Source organism: Lithobates pipiens, unplaced genomic scaffold (assembly GCF_037356315.1).
Source record: "Lithobates pipiens isolate NorthernLeopardFrog02 unplaced genomic scaffold, aLitPip1_a1.2 Scaffold_22, whole genome shotgun sequence".
NCBI lineage: Eukaryota > Metazoa > Chordata > Amphibia > Anura > Ranidae > Lithobates > Lithobates pipiens.
The window spans coordinates 347,399,140-347,414,884 of NW_027507784.1; the positions used below are offsets into that span (position 1 = coordinate 347,399,140).

The 15,745-nt window shown below is 42.5% G+C and overlaps 1 pseudogene across 1 annotated transcript in view; it reads right to left on the reverse strand.

Moving 5' to 3' along the window:
- Nucleotides 1-15,745, reverse strand: part of LOC143925131 (protein mono-ADP-ribosyltransferase PARP14-like) — an 81,988-nt pseudogene that overhangs the window by 8,653 nt on the left and 57,590 nt on the right. Inside the window, exons 7-11 of the transcript XR_013261939.1 lie at nucleotides 10,550-10,705; nucleotides 8,794-9,015; nucleotides 8,601-8,664; nucleotides 4,386-5,084; nucleotides 1,256-1,395 (exon numbers count right to left, since the gene is read on the reverse strand). The product of XR_013261939.1 is annotated as a protein mono-ADP-ribosyltransferase PARP14-like (transcript). The remainder of the gene's footprint in view (nucleotides 1-1,255; nucleotides 1,396-4,385; nucleotides 5,085-8,600; nucleotides 8,665-8,793; nucleotides 9,016-10,549; nucleotides 10,706-15,745) is intronic.

A 15,745-nucleotide genomic window follows, 5' to 3' on the forward strand; every position in this document is an offset into this window, starting at 1 on the left:
GGAAAAGGTGCTGGCATACTGTAGTTCCCAACCAGTAGATAGGTTAGGACAAGCCCTATTCAGAAGTCTTCATCCTCCCAGTGGATATCCTCCTTAAGCCCCTGTACACACGGTCTGAGATTTTGACAACTAAATCCGTCGGATTTTGTCCGTCGGATCTTGTCCGAAACTGTTGCATACACACGGTCGGACTAAGTTGTCGAAAAATCCGATCTTTCAGAACGTGATGACGTTATTTCATTACGATGGGACTACATTCAGGCTAGTAGCCAATAGCTTTGATGTAGGAATTTGATCTGAGCATGCGTGGCACTTGGTCCGATCAAAATTCTCTACACATGATCGGAGTATGTCCGATCGAACTAGTTGGTCGGGAAATATTTCCAACAAGTTGGAAAATTGGTTCCGACGCAAACAGTCCGATGCATACCACACACAGTCGGATTATCCGACAACACAGTCCGATAGGACACATTCCGACGGATTCTCCGACCGTGTGTACAAGGGCTAAGGAGTCTTTAGTGACAGGGTTCCGCCAGGTGGGTGTACCATTGCCCTGAATCTGTAGACCATTTCATTTTCATAGAAGGTCCATTTAAAAGATACCCAGTAGAGATTGCTCATTACTCTGTAGTGCTCACCAAATTCAGCTTTGAACACACTTTTTACTTCTACTACTGCCATGTTCTGGGCCCATCGGACCTGTAACCAATGGCAAGGTTTGGGAAGTGGGAGGGGTGGGCCAGAACCATGACTGCCTAACTTAAGTCTAGTTTATAAAAAAACATTTGGGGTCCTGGAATGATACATTTTCTGCTATTTATTTTTTATTTGGGCTGGAGTTCTGGTTTAAAGTAAAACATTACTGATATTAAAATATTATATAATTGTTACACAAGGCCAGTAAATGTTATCATATGTATTAGTATGTATATACTTTATTATTTCAATCTATAGCAGCTCTGACTTTATATGACCGGCCTGGAAATAATCCTTTGCAACCATAGAAAGTGTATACTGTCCTCACCCAGCCCCCCAGCCCCCCCCCCCCCCCCAACTTATGTACAAAAATGAACTGGTGTCTTTTTTTTTTTCAGCTTAGGCTTCACTTTTCAGTAAGTACATTGGAGTTACCAATGTCTCAATGTCTATGTGACAGAAGCATTCAAGTTTGCTAAAATCCTTGAAATCTGCGCATGTGATGTGGATGGATAGTGTCTTTCTCCACAGAAGGAAGTTTCACCTTTATTATTACCTTAATTATCCTCATTTGACACGTCTGTGCAAAGAGACCCACAACCTCTGAGTATTCCGGGGTGCCGCTGTCCAGCGTTACCACCTTCAGCTGAGTGTTGTCCATGGCATCCCAATGTGGGGGAATTATGAGAGACTCATCTGTAATATAAGGAGTAACAGATTGGTTTCATTCCATCCATGTGGAACACAATTATCCCCCATCGGTGTACAATGATACAAATCTCAGAGTGCCGACCAATAGGCCACCATCATTATCACACACACTGCAGAATGGAATTGCAGGTAAGACCTCCCTCAGTCATCCTACATATATATCCCTCAGCCATTGATATAGCCATAGACTGAGTATAGCCTTAAATACAAAATATACGTAATACATATAACAGTACCCTCATCCCAATTGATAATTGTCAAGAATTGGGAATTCTAAGGATATCGGGGCAGTTGCTGAGGCTGCTCCCTTGATATCCACACCCAAAAAAGGTTTGTTAAGGGGACTATTGCGGTACTAAATAAATAATTCATAGAAGACTTTGTTATAAAAAATGACAAATAATTTAATAAGGGCAAAAAAAATTAAATCCATCAAAACTTCCATATTGCTAAAATCAAATACACCACAATTTAATAAACTACCGACGGGTGGCCCCAGGTTCATGTTTGTTTCCTGGCTAATGAATTACCATATCAATTATCATGATTACCTGGTGTGCTAACCTGCAATACACCTGTGGTGTCCATCAACAACAGCAACCTGTGCACACATGCTGACCAGTTCCTCTCTTTGGTGAGTGTATTATATTTATAGTAGGTGATACCTGCCCTGCACACTATACATTTGTATTCTTTGGCTACTATGGTGTTGCCCTGTTCGATCTCCTTCTATGGACATGGGTGGTGTGCACTGGATAATATAGTCCAAACAGTATGTTTGGCTTTCATTTTCACACTTGTTTCACTTATATCCCTTTTACCCTATCCTTTCTGGTGGTTTCCCTTTTTCCACAGACTCTTTATTTCTTTTTCCTTTTCTTCCTAATTTGGTTAGTTTCTTTGGTATTTTTTTTGTATGTTTAGGACACCTTAGGATGCACAATTAAGCACCTCTTTTTTATAGGCTCTTTTTATAGCCCCTATGCACACAGTTTATTCTCCATCTCTTTCCACCTATATATCGCTCTTTAGGTGTGTATAGGTTAATGTCTCATCTCACTTTAACTCTCATATCATATATATCTGTTTAAATTTGAAGAGTCCTTTACAAACCCCCCCCCCCCCCCCCCGCATCTGCCGTGGGAGGAAACCGATGGGTCCTGTGATTTACTGCTTCCTCCTCTGTGGGTGAGCTGATCCCCTCACTATTTAAATCATTGTAAATCTTCTGTTATGTCATTATATGATTTGCTGCTATTTGATTATTTGCAAATATTTTTATTTATTCTGTAGACTATCCTCCTGAAGAAGCGGTTCGCCGCAAAACCGGTAGAGGAAACGTTTCTATACCCCTCTTCAATAGAAACCTTTACGGGGCCACCCGTCGGTAGTTTATTAAATTGTGGTGTATTTGATTTTAGCAATATGGAAGTTTTGATGGATTTAATTTTTTTGCCCTGATTAAATTATTTGTAATTTTTTTATAACAAAGTCTTCTATGAATTATTTATTTAGTACCGCAATAGTCCCCTTAACAAACCTTTTTGGGTGTGGCTATCAAGGGAGCAGCCTCAGCAACTGCCCCGATATCCTCAGCCATTGATAAATTAGTATTGGAAGTACAGGAAAGAGTATTTTAGTCCAGAAAAGCCATTAAAAAAGCTAATGAGACATGAATAGGAAATTCCTTGCGTTATGGACCCCATGGATACAACACACTCATCATTCGATGCTCATAGCAAGTTATTAATTTCTCTGGGCACTGAACCTTGAAGAGGATCTTCAGGCTTAAAAAAAAAATAAAAGTCAGCAGCTACAAAAAAAGGACACTTACCTGTCCAGTGCTGTCCTCATCTGGGCCGGAACTTTGTCGGTCTTTGGGTCACCAGCATGTCTACTAAAGGAAGCCAGCTGTGACTTCTTGCAGCTTCACAGCCGGGTTCCCGGGTCATACAGTACTTTGTGAATTGATCTGCAGCCTCCTGGGACCTGTGATGTGTCCCAGAAGCTTGCGGGAAGTGGGGGGAGGAAAACTTCCGATCTGATCGCCTAGATGGTCGGAGCCAAATTGAAAGCTAGGTATATGCCCCCCCCCCCCCTCCCCAAAACAAACTCCAAAAGTAGGAGAGGAAGGTGGAAGGTAGTGTTAAAGTGGAACTTCCCTTTTAAGTTCCACTTTAAAGTCCTGAATTGGATGTCTTCCATATCCACCTTTCCCTCCCTCCCTCCCCACATTACTCCCTTTCTACCCCCCTCTAATATTATCTATCTACCCTCCATTTTCTTTTTCTCTGGTCTCTATCTTGAAGCAAATTCAACTCTCCAACTAGATTTATCCTGGCCAGTGTCTTGCTAACCACCTGAATCATTTAAAGATAGCTATGGACCACCTCCATATGCTTCCTTTGAAAAACTTTAATAAAAATGCATTGAAAGTGAAAAAGTCAATGTGTTCTAGGGGTTCTAAAAGGTCCCCTTTATCAGGGCTTGATAATGTTGGACAACAGAGAATTCTTGGTTTAGCAGGTTGCTAAACCAGACACTGGACTAGCTTTTTTTTTTTTACAGTCCTATTATTGGCCTTTCTTCTGGCTAAATTAATGTTTTTTACCTGTCCAATCATGTTGTCTTCCAAAAAATAGTCATTTGGGGCAGTTAGGGGCTAAACTATAGACATTAAAGTGGTATAGGTGTATTGGAATACTACCATGTAATGTCTATAGGCACATTTTAATCTGAAGGTCCTCCTCATACTGTATATTGGTCTTCCAGTGGTTCTCAGCATGAAATCATTTCTCCAGAGTAACACAGAGAGTCCTCGCTTCTGTGACCACTAAGAACTCCCAGGGCTGACAATTCATTTGTATTCTCTTAGCTGGAGCCACCCCACCCTTAATAAAGGCTGATAATAATTAACAATATTTTATCAGGTGATTAATAAAGATTAGATTTTTTTTTTTTGTTTGTTTAATTACCGTTTTTTGTATTACGTTGAAGCTTAATTTTGTTTCCTTTGGCATCTCCTGCAGATCTCAGTTCTATAATTACCAAGTATTTTACACCGGCAATATCAATATCCACAGAACTTAATTGGTCATTATAAGCTCTTTCCAGCTTGAAGTTTGTCATTTGGTCGAAGGGAATAAAATTGGTGCCTTGGTAATATCCCCACTCCACCTTGTTACTGCACAGCTTCGCCTCTCGTTCTCGCAACTTCTTCTCCTGCACACTTCTTACCATGTTTTCAATTTTAACGCGGACCTCCAGAACATCCTTAATGAGGCCTGTCACTTTAATGGTGGACTGTGGTGAGTTAAAAGTAATATGAACTCCATTGTCCCTTTGAAGCTGAGCCAGAATGTCATGGTCCTTATAATCTAAGTCCCGTATCCATTCATTTTCAATAGTATTGTCATTCTGGTCCTTTGTTACGAGCCTTTGGAGCCAATCTATGGCTTTTTTCACAGATTCGCGGCTTTCTGCAACCAAGTGGAAAATGGCCGGCTCAATGTTTTCTCTCAGCTCAAAAATTTTGGATTGTTTGTCCTTTTTTTCTTCTTCCTCACCATAATTGTTTTTGTCAGATTGGTTTTTATTCCAAAAAAAGGGTATTATAAATTGGCATATAATCCATAAAAAGGCTAATGTAGAAAGGCTTATACTAATAAAGAAGGCTGTTAAGAGAGGATAAAACATATTGGGATAAGAAACAAAGTTATTACAGAATTTTTATACTATGTAGAAAGTCAGTAAGTCCTCATTAATATGGCGGCATTATAACATGTAGTATCTTGCTGGCAGCAAGGTCTTCATAAAGAGATGTCTAATACGCTGTATGCATGTAACATTTGTGCTAACCCCTGCTGCTGGCTAAGCTCACTGTGGCCTGGACTTTGCTGCTTTGAAGAGTCTCAAAAAAAGTATCTTTCTGTTTTCTTATGGACTGATGTTAACCTGACCAGGAATATTTTGAGTTTCCTTATTTTAACATATGTGCTACCAAAGCAACCATGCAGGACCACAAAAACTGTCACAATTCCACTCTCCCTCAACTCTAGGGATGAGCTCAGGCATGTTTCACCCTGTTTCAGACAGCTTTTTAGCTGTAGTACAAACCTGTAAACTACCTTATTTTCATTGTCAGTGTCCAAAAAAAATGCTAATATGTTTTTTTATGCATGTTAAATGCCTGAACAAGCTCTCAGAAATTGTTGTCTGTCCTGAGGCTGTATTCACACCTAATTTTTTAGTGCTTTCTGCATTTTTCAGATTTGTACTACAGTCCATTTACCATGGTTTCCTATGGAACACGTTCTGTGGAGAAAATCTGCAAAATGCAAAAAGCACTAAAACTACATAGGTGTGAATCCAGCCTAAACAGGCTTTCTAGCTGTGGTGCAAACCTGTATGCTATTTCCTTCACATGTTAAGGCCTGGTTCACACTTATGCATTTTTAGTGCGTTTTCAGGTTTGCAGAATTCATTTAACATGGTTTCCTATGGGTAATGTTCACATCTGTCCATTTTATGGAAAGGGCCAGGGACTATTTTCTGTTTTTTGGTACCATAGACTTCAATGTATCAAAAACATGTATTGAAAAATGCAAAATGCACTCGGAGAGAACCTTCATAGGTGTGAACCAGGCTTTAAAGTTTTTTAAACTCATAAAAAAAAACACCTGCAAGACAAAAAGCATAATGAGCTAATGTGCATCTCATACTAGCTCATTATGAAATTATTACCTTAGATTGAAGCTGTTGCAGTGGTCCTCGTACACTGCTGTGACCGGCAACATATATCCCGGAGTTATTTCCAGGTTTGCGGGCTCTGGGGCTGTGATTGGCCAGAGCCGTGGTGATGTCACTACCAATCATGCGCGTGGGAGCCGCCACTTATGGCACATTCCTTGAGAAATGGCACAATTGTGCCCTTTTTACAGTGAGCATGCGCTGATGACGTTGGTGCAAGCATATATGGTAAATGTCTCTGTGCAGGTTTAGGAGACATTTCCAGTACCTACAAGTAAGCCTTATTATAAAAGGGTTTACAATAACTTTAAAGAGGAAGTAAACCCTGATGGGTTTACTTCCTCTTTTTTTCCCTGCAAAGGTAAAGCATAATGGACTACTATGCATCGCATAGTAGCTCATTATGTGTCACTTACCTGACACAGGAGCCAGCGAAGTCGCTGCTGTCCCCTGTAGTCCGCCGCATCCATCTTGCTGGTGGCGTCTCGCAGCTCCGACGAATGACAGCGGCGAAGCCGCGATGACGTCACTCCCGCGCATGCGCACGGGAGTCGCGTCTCGCAGCTCCGCCGCTGCCATTCGGCGAAGCCGCGATGACGTCACTCCCGTGCATGCGCACGGGAGTCGACAAATTAGGCAAATCCATTCTTGGACTTGCCGCATTTAGTGCGCCTGCGCGCCGCTGTCTACGGCGCATGCGCCGTAGACAGCTGTGCCCATTTTTGGGCAAATATCTCCTAAACCATATAGGTTTAGGAGATATTGCTTGGACCTACAGGTAAGCCTTAATCTAGGCTTACTTGTAGGTCAAAGTGGTTTGAAAGGGTTTACTTCCTCTTTAATGCCTGCTTAGTCTCTCAGAAATTGCAATCTGTTCAAAAGGCTTTCTAGCTGTGGTACAAACCTGTATGCTATTTCTAAAGTGCAAAAAAGATACTTTTTTTTCAGATGTTAATTGCCTGCTCAAGCACTCAGAAATTGCAGCCTGTTCAAAAAAGCTTTCTAGCTGTGGTGCCAACCTGTATGCTATTTCCATCGTCAGTGCACAAAAAGACACTTTTTTTTTTTACAGATGCTAAATCCCGTTCGATCAGTCATAAATTGCAGCCTGTTTAGACAGGCTTCATAAACTGTGCAGCAAAACTGTCACATTTATCTATCTTTAGTCTTTTAAAGAAGAAACACATTTTAGATTTCAAGGTAAAATCTGATTTCTTTTTTTTTCTTCCAAAAATTTCAGCCTATTTGATAAAGGCTTAAAATGTATCCTTCAAACTTAAAAACATTAAAAGCTAAATTTTCTCTTTTTAGATGTAATCTGCCCTGTATAGCAGTGTGCTAAAATCCTCCATTTTTTGTTTCATTTTCGATTTCCCTTTGTGATTTTTTTCTTGCAGACACAACGGGAAGTGAGAGGAACCCCTATAAAGTGAGGGGAACATTTGTCACAGGAACAGGTCCCTATTGATAGATTTCCCCACTATTCCTGCTGTGGTTACAACTGTAATGTTTTAGATTTCTCTTTACTTTCTGTCTCAACAATAATAGCCCTCATCTCAGAACAAGTAGCGAGGGTGGTTTTTCCCATTAGGGACATAGACATCAATAGAAATACCGTATTTATCGGCGTATAACACGTGCCGGCGTATAACATGCACCCCAAGTTTAGGAGGGAATTTTAAGGAAAAAAAAACTTTTAGGAGGAAAATTTAAGGGAAAAAAAATTACATTTAAATGCCCATCAATGCAGCCTTATCAGTGTCCATCTGAAGCCTTGTCAGTGTCATTTGCAGCCTTGTCATGCAGCCTGTCCATCATTGCAGCCTTGTCCTGCAGCCTGTCCTCCCTGCAGCCTGTCCTCCCTGCAGCCTGTCCTCCCTGCAGCCTGTCCTCATTGCAGCCTTTCCTGTCCTCATTGCAGCCTTGTCATGCAGCCTGTGCATTGTTGTCAGTGTTTTATTTTTAAAAATGGCGCCCGCCGAGATGTCCTGTGTATCTCGGCAGAGCCCGGGAGTTCTCGGCCGCCTTCGGCCGTTCTCGGCGGCTTTTGGCCGCCTTCGGCCGTACTCGGTGGCTTTAGGCCGCCTTCGGCCGTACTCAGCAGCTTTCGTCCGCTCTCTGCCCTTCTTGGCCGCCAGAAGGGCCGAAGGCAGCCGAAAGTCGCCGAGAGAGGCCGAAGGCGGGCGAAAGGCGCCGAGAAAGGCCGAAGGCGGCTGAAAGGCGTATAACACGCACCCACGATTTTCCCCTAATTTTAAGGGGAAAAAAGTGCGTGTTATACGCCGATAAATACGGTAGAAATCCACTGGTCCTATACTAGCAGCAGTCAGGGACATTGTGCACCATCGGTGGCTTTTCACATTCCATCATTACAATGAAGCACACTGTCTGCAGTATATGGATTCTATAATGTTCCTGTACATAGCACAAATATAACTTACATTTGAGTTTTTCTAGTTTCTGTCCTCCATCGGTGGTCTTTTTCTCCAGCTCAGAGGAGAAAGCCTGAAATCAACAATACAGGATGATATGTTCTTATTAAATTGCTCATTACAGTGAAGAACCACAAAATCGTACAATATTCTGTTACTTCACTCTTCTTCTTACCACAATCACATGAAAACTCTTCGTTACCTGTATCGTTTCCGTGTCACTCGGGTGCAGCATGAAATCCACTTGTTTCAGATATCGGAGTTGACTTTTGCTGCTGAACTCCAGAATTTCCTCAAACATTAATGCAGCCACGGTGTTCCTGGGTTATCCCAAAATTCCAGTTCCAATCACTGGGATTGTGATGGATCTGCACTGTTTTTCTTCTGTGGAACTCAGACAGTAGCTTACAATATTTCTCAAAATCTGTCAACAGATAAGATCAGCTGCTAATACAGGAGGGTGATGGTAAAGCAACATTTTATGGATATGGACAAATGTTAAAAACTGATGTTAGCAATTTCCTTAGAATTAGCCATGTACATTTTTTATTATGTTTTAATTACACACATCATTTACTGGGAACATTTAAGGGAGACCAGGGGTGTGGGATAATGCAATCAGGCTTGCAAATATCTGCCTCATCTATATGTGGACTATGACAATAGTGATGTCAGGGCCAGGATAATAACGTGGGACCTCTGCTGCATCTGGCAATATCTCTTCTTGCTGTGCCACCTGGACATGGGGTTGCCACCTTTTCTTCAAGTCAAACCCGAACACTTTAATGGCGCACAGCTATTTTTTTTTATATTATAAACTATATATATATATTGCTATTAAATAACATTTCTAATCATATGAAATTAATAACAAGAGTTTCCCTTTACATCAGAGTCCGCAGAGTTCCTCTTTTACATCTGAACTCACAGAGTTCCCTTTCACTGTAACAGGGGACTCTGCAGACTCTGATGGAAAGGAGAACTCTGGGGACTCTGACATAAGGGATCCTCTGGGAACCCGGATTTAAGGAGGAACACTAAGAATTCTGATTTATGGAGAGGAAATGCTGTGGCCTCTGGTGTAAAGGGGAAATCTGATGTAAGGGGTGCTCTGAGAACCCTGATAGACCTTAGTGTACTCTCTCAGAGGCAGGAGAGAGAAGGGGGGAGACTTCAGTCACAGACTGGGATGGATGGTGAGCTCACTCACCCCTTGGCAATCACCACCTCTCATCCAGATGTATCTGAGGCTGCTGGACTTCAAATTTCCAGCCCCCACTTTCCTTTTCTGAAGTACAGCGCTGGGGATTGGAGTGTGGGCAGACACAGAGGGGTAGGGGGTGGGGGGGAGGTGCAGATCGAGCCCTCTCTCCTCTCCTGTCTGTGTGTGTGTTTGGGGGGGTTGTTAGTGCTGGCTTTGGGCAGCATGAAAGACTGTAACAGTCACTCTCAGCTTAGACAACTGCAGCCAGCAACCCTGCTGGGAAGCCATAGACCAGTCTGAATAATGTGTCTGGGTTTCAGGCAGTCTGAAACCCAGACGCATGGTTCCAAACCCCAACTGTCCGGGTGAATCCTGGACAGGTGGCAACCCTACCTGGACAGCTCCCTGGACAATTCCTTGAATGATCCTGCCTTGAACCTTGTTTCTGGTGAACCTTGAACTCTTTGCTCCTTCCATGAACTTCCTATCAAAGTATTTCCTGTTTGCAAGATTATTGTGCTGACTTCAACCAAAATTTCACTCTTGTCACTGCTGCTGCAATGCGTATTTTCTCTACCACTCGTTACCCGCATGTGGCTTGTTCTTTGACTACTCTTCTGCTTGATCCCAACCTGCAAGCACTTAGTACCTTTGGCTTGTGAACAGTGCCAGGCACTACAACGTGTCCACCTCTGTGAAAGATTGTCACACGTTCAATTACCTGAGAGGATTTCCCTTTCTTTCATTTCCATACCTTCTCAGAAGAACCAGTTGGACCATCCCACTCCGGAACCACAGCATGGATAACAGAATCACAGGACAGGTTACAGATATCAGGAATATTTATAGAGCCGTCTTCCACCTGCCGTAGATTAAGCTCTGTCCCCATACAGTTCACCACCACATCGGTCTACAGAAAGAAGACAGATACTTACTGGCAAATCCATTAAGAGTCAGTGGTTAGAGGAGTTACTGATTAAAAGACCACCAGTTACAGTCATGTAAAATAGTAAGTACACCCCCATGGAAAATGTTGACCTTTTTTCAACAGATATACAGTATACAGGTAAATATTTGATCTTCTTTTAAACAGAGCCTTCAGATAAATTTTATATAGTTGAACAGATGACACATAAAACTGACAAGGTGTATTTATTCTTATGATCTAAATTAACCACTACAATACCGGGCACTTTCACCCCCTTCCTTCCCAGCCCAATTTTCAGCTTTCCTCGCTCTCGCACTTTCAATGACAATTGCGCGGTCATGCTACACTGTACCCAAATAAAATTTGTATCATTTTGTTCACACAAATAGAGTTTTATTTTGGTGGTATTTATTCACGACTGCGTTTTTTATTTTTTGCGATATAAGCGCAAAAAAAGCGGAAATTTGGAAAAAAAACAATATTTTCTTTTTTCTATTTTAAAAGAAATCCAATTAAATCAAATGTTGTCGTAAATTTAAGCCAAAATGTATTCTGCTACATGTTTTTGGTAAAAAAAATTCAGTTAAGTGTATAATAATTGGTTTGTGTGATCACGGACATATGTACGCAAATGATCATGTACATATGTGTGCAGGTGATCACGTACATATGTGTGCAGATAATCATTGGGACATGTGATTTTAGTGGGACATATGTGGGGGACATGTCTTTTTATTATTTGGGGACATGTGTGTTTTGGGGACATGTGTGGGGACATGTGTGTTTACACTAGACTGGTGATCAGTGAGTAAAAAGCAGTAAAAACATCTCATACTCACTGATCACCAGACGGCTGCAGCGATCTGCTCTCCTCTCCTCAGCGACGACTTCCGTGTGAGGAGAGCCGATTGCCTAGCAACCGGCTGTTTGTTTACATCACATAACGGCTGTGATTAGACACGGCCGTCATGTGATCAGGAGGGCCAATCACAGAGCCCTCCTACCGATCCGAGATGCGCCGTGTACGGGTGACACGAGCGCATCGGGATCGCGCCGCTGCGTGGGCACGCACGCGCACGCGATCCCCCTCCTCCTGATGGACGTTCCTGAACATCCAGTCAGAAGGAGGCGGCTCCCACCCAGCCGTATATGTACATTGGCTGGGTGGGAAGTGGTTAAAGAAAGTGTATATTTGTCAAGTTAAAAAAAGGGCAGTGTGCCCTTTCATCCATGAAATTAGAATCAGGACTTCCAGATTAGGTGCCATTGATTAGAACTTCCCTAGAAGGGAATGCAGTTTTGAGGGGTTACCACACCCCTCTCCGCAGGGGCATTCCACAGCACATGACTGGCCGAATTTTTGCTATTCGCTGCAACCATGAATAGTCTGTACATGGATTTGGACACCACCATTTAGCCTATTCATTTAGAATACAATATGGGTGATATAAGAGCCTGATTTGTAGATGTCTGTTACAAGACTGGCATTCCGGGAGACACTTATATCTCCTGCAATTTTTCATTTAGATAGGAGAATGTGGACCATTATGTGTGTAAGGACCTGACTCTAAACCTGGGACCCCTGCTGTATCTGGTGGAATCTCTTCTTGCTGAGTCACGTGAGATGCTGGACAGCTCCCTGGACAATTCCTGGAACAATCTTGCCTTGAACCTTGTTTCTGGCGAACCTTGAACTCTTTGCTCCTCCCATGAACTTCCTATTTAAGCTATGTCTCTGCACTTTCTGTTTGCCAGATTAGTGTGCTCTCTCCAACCATTATCTCGCTACCGCTGACCTTTGGCTTGTTCCTTGACTACACTTCTGCTTGATCCTAACCGACAACCAATTGTTACCAACCTTTGGCTTGTTTCCTGACTACACTTCTACTTGATCGCTACCTGCTGTATCTGCTACTGGACCCCAGCTTGCTCAGTGCTCACCTACTGGTGGGGTGATCCTGAGGACTGTGACTTGGTACTAATACGCACCCCTGACCGTAGCAATGTAACAGATTGGAAGCTTTTTTTTCATACATTTGTACACACATACAAAATTTGCCTTTTTAAGTTATTCAACAAAAATATCTACTACCTATACATAGCTACCCCCTATATTAGCTTGCCGACTGCCACACAGTTGTCTGGCACAGGCAGGAAAATGGGCATACAGGTACATCCCTTTAAATTTGCCGCACTTTAGGCACGCGGGAGCATGCCCGCGGGTCCCGGGAACTCGATGTTCTCCGGCGGCCCGCAATTGCGGTGTGGAGAGATATAAACAAGGCATTTCCCTGTTCTGCCTTGTGTCATGACAGAGATCCACTGCTCCCTGTGATCGGGAGCAGTGATCGCTGTCATGTCCCTGGTAGCCCCCCCCCCAGTTAGAATCGCTCCCTAGGACACACTTAACCCCTTCATCGCCCCCTAGTGGTTAACCCATTCCCTGCCAATGTCAGTTACACAGTAATCAGTGCATTTTTATAGTTCTGATCGTTGTATGAATGACAATGGTCCCAAAATAGTGTCAAAAGTGTCCGGTGTCAGAATGTCGCAGTCACAATAAAAATCGCAGATCGCTGCCATTACTAATAAATAACATTTATAATAAAAATGCCATAAACGATCCCCTATTTTGTAGACGCTATAACTTTTTAAAAAAAATATTTTTGGGGGATATTTATTATAGCAAAAAGTAAAAAATCCTACGTTTTTTTTCAAAATTGACGCTCTTTTTTTGATTATAGCGCAAAAACTAAAAAACGCAGAGATGATCAAATACCACCAAAAGAAAGCTCTATTTCTGGGGAAAAAAGGACGTCAATTTTGTTTGGGTACAACGTCGCACGACCGCACAAAGAAGGCTATTTAGTATAGAAAAATGCTGTGTATGGTGTCTTCATGTTGAAATGGTACCTTAAAAAACCTGTAGCACTGGTATTCTTGCCCGTTAATGTTATGTAATGTTAATCTATGGCAGTGTTATAAATTGGTATTTGGCACCATCTGGTGGCCTAAACATGAAATGGACTTAATTTATTTTCCTTTTCAAGAACATGGAGAAATGTTACAGGAAGTGACTGTTTATATTATACAAGTGACCTACCTACCCAGAATGCAAAGTGACCTACCCATGAACACTCAGTACTGAATTGCATGCTGGGTAGGGTATAAAAGGGCCTACGTGGCCATTTTCTTTTTCTTCTGGATGCGTGAACCGCCTACAAGGACCTGTGAGGAGGTCTCCAGAGAGCGCGGTCTACACCAACCGCAGAGCGGAACAGCCAGCGACTCTGCTTAACACCTGTGTGCTGGAAAGACTGTGTGATCGGATCGGGAAGGATCCAGAGACACCGGTCAGAGCCAACAGAGGGTCCCAGTTCATCTTGCAGAGCGTAGTGGTGTGACGGCGTCGGCTGGTGTGAAGCAAGACTGAGACAACCGAAGTGGAGCTGTTTACTCTTCAGGCCGGATTGGGTGAGAGGGCTGCTGCCCATAGTTATTAACACACTTTTTCCCAATTAGACTCTAAGCACAGTGTCGCTGGGACTTGTAGTCCCACAGAGGAGATCTTATCTAAAGGTCTGAGTTTAAGCAGGCCTCAAGCCTACACTCCAATAATTACTGACACTGTGCGGTTCAGAGCCAATTACACCAAAGGCAGTTGTGAGGGTGCTGCATTGCAAGAACAGTTCTAACACTCACCCTACAATAATCCTTGTTTTGCTCAACTGTTTGGATTACAATTTCTACAACACAAATAGCTAGCAGAAGACAGAAGACTAAAGACTGCGTCTCATCGAAAGGCCTTGCATCCTATTAATATTAAGAGAGACTGCATCATAAAGTAGGAGGAGCTCCCTACTGATTGTGTACTGTATTGATAACTTTATACTCCTGTGGTTACCTAGGTGTGCTGGAAGTGAAAAGGTGCCCAGAGTTAAAGCGTTGCTACTCTGGGCACTAGTCCCACTTGGAGATACATTCTAAGGGGTCATCCAAGACAAATTTATATGTACAGATTGTTGTGAATACCCATTGCACTGTTGCATTATGTTTGTGTGACAGTGTAAATATTGTAATTACTGTTTTATACCAATTTCAGTAAAAACACGTTCTGGTTAATTACAATTGGAGTGCAGTGTTGTTCCTTTTCCTACAGGTGGAACAACGGATACCCAGGTACAGGTAAAGGTACACTGTTGTTGTATTGTACATTGCGGGGTCATCCTCTGTTATTAGCTTCACACCAACACTGCACCACAGCTGTGTCAAGGGGATTGAGCCAAGTTAATAGCGGTGTAATAGCAGAGTGCAGGCCCAATCAAATATCAGCAGCTCCTTCGGGGGGTCAGTGCTACAAACCTTATATATAAAATATATATAGTGCTGTCACTTGTTAGGGATGTGGTACCTGGACAAATTATGAGTCAAGTTGTATCCACTAGATATCATAGTGTGCCTTGTAGAGAAAAAATAAATTGACAAGTAGTATAAATTTCCAAGGGCTGCTTATCTGTACAGGGTTGGCAGGACTAGAAAACTCAGCCAAGGAGTTTACTGTTGGATATCAATATAAGTCTACAAGAACCCCCAACATTTCATCTGCAGGTAACCTTTGCAACAGCCAGTGTCGAGGTGCAGGTATCTACAATCAGAAAGTGATTGAACAAATCAAACCTACATAGGAGGTGTGCCAAGAAAAAGCCTTTGTGTCCAATAAGAGCAACAGAGCAAGTCTACAGTTTGCCATTAAATATGTAGGGAAATATCAGTCCTTCTGCATTAATGCACTGCAGACTTATGAATCAAAGAGTTGCCTAGCCATAGTAACCAAAGTCACCAGACTGAGGACAGCATTTCAGAAGAACCTATACCAGTGATGGTGAACCTTGGTACCCAGATGTTCTGGAACTACATTTCCAATGATGCTCAACTACACTGCAGAGTGCATGGGAAATGTAGTTCCAAAACATCTGGGGTGCCAAGCTTCACTGACCTATACCAACGGTGAAGCATGGTAGT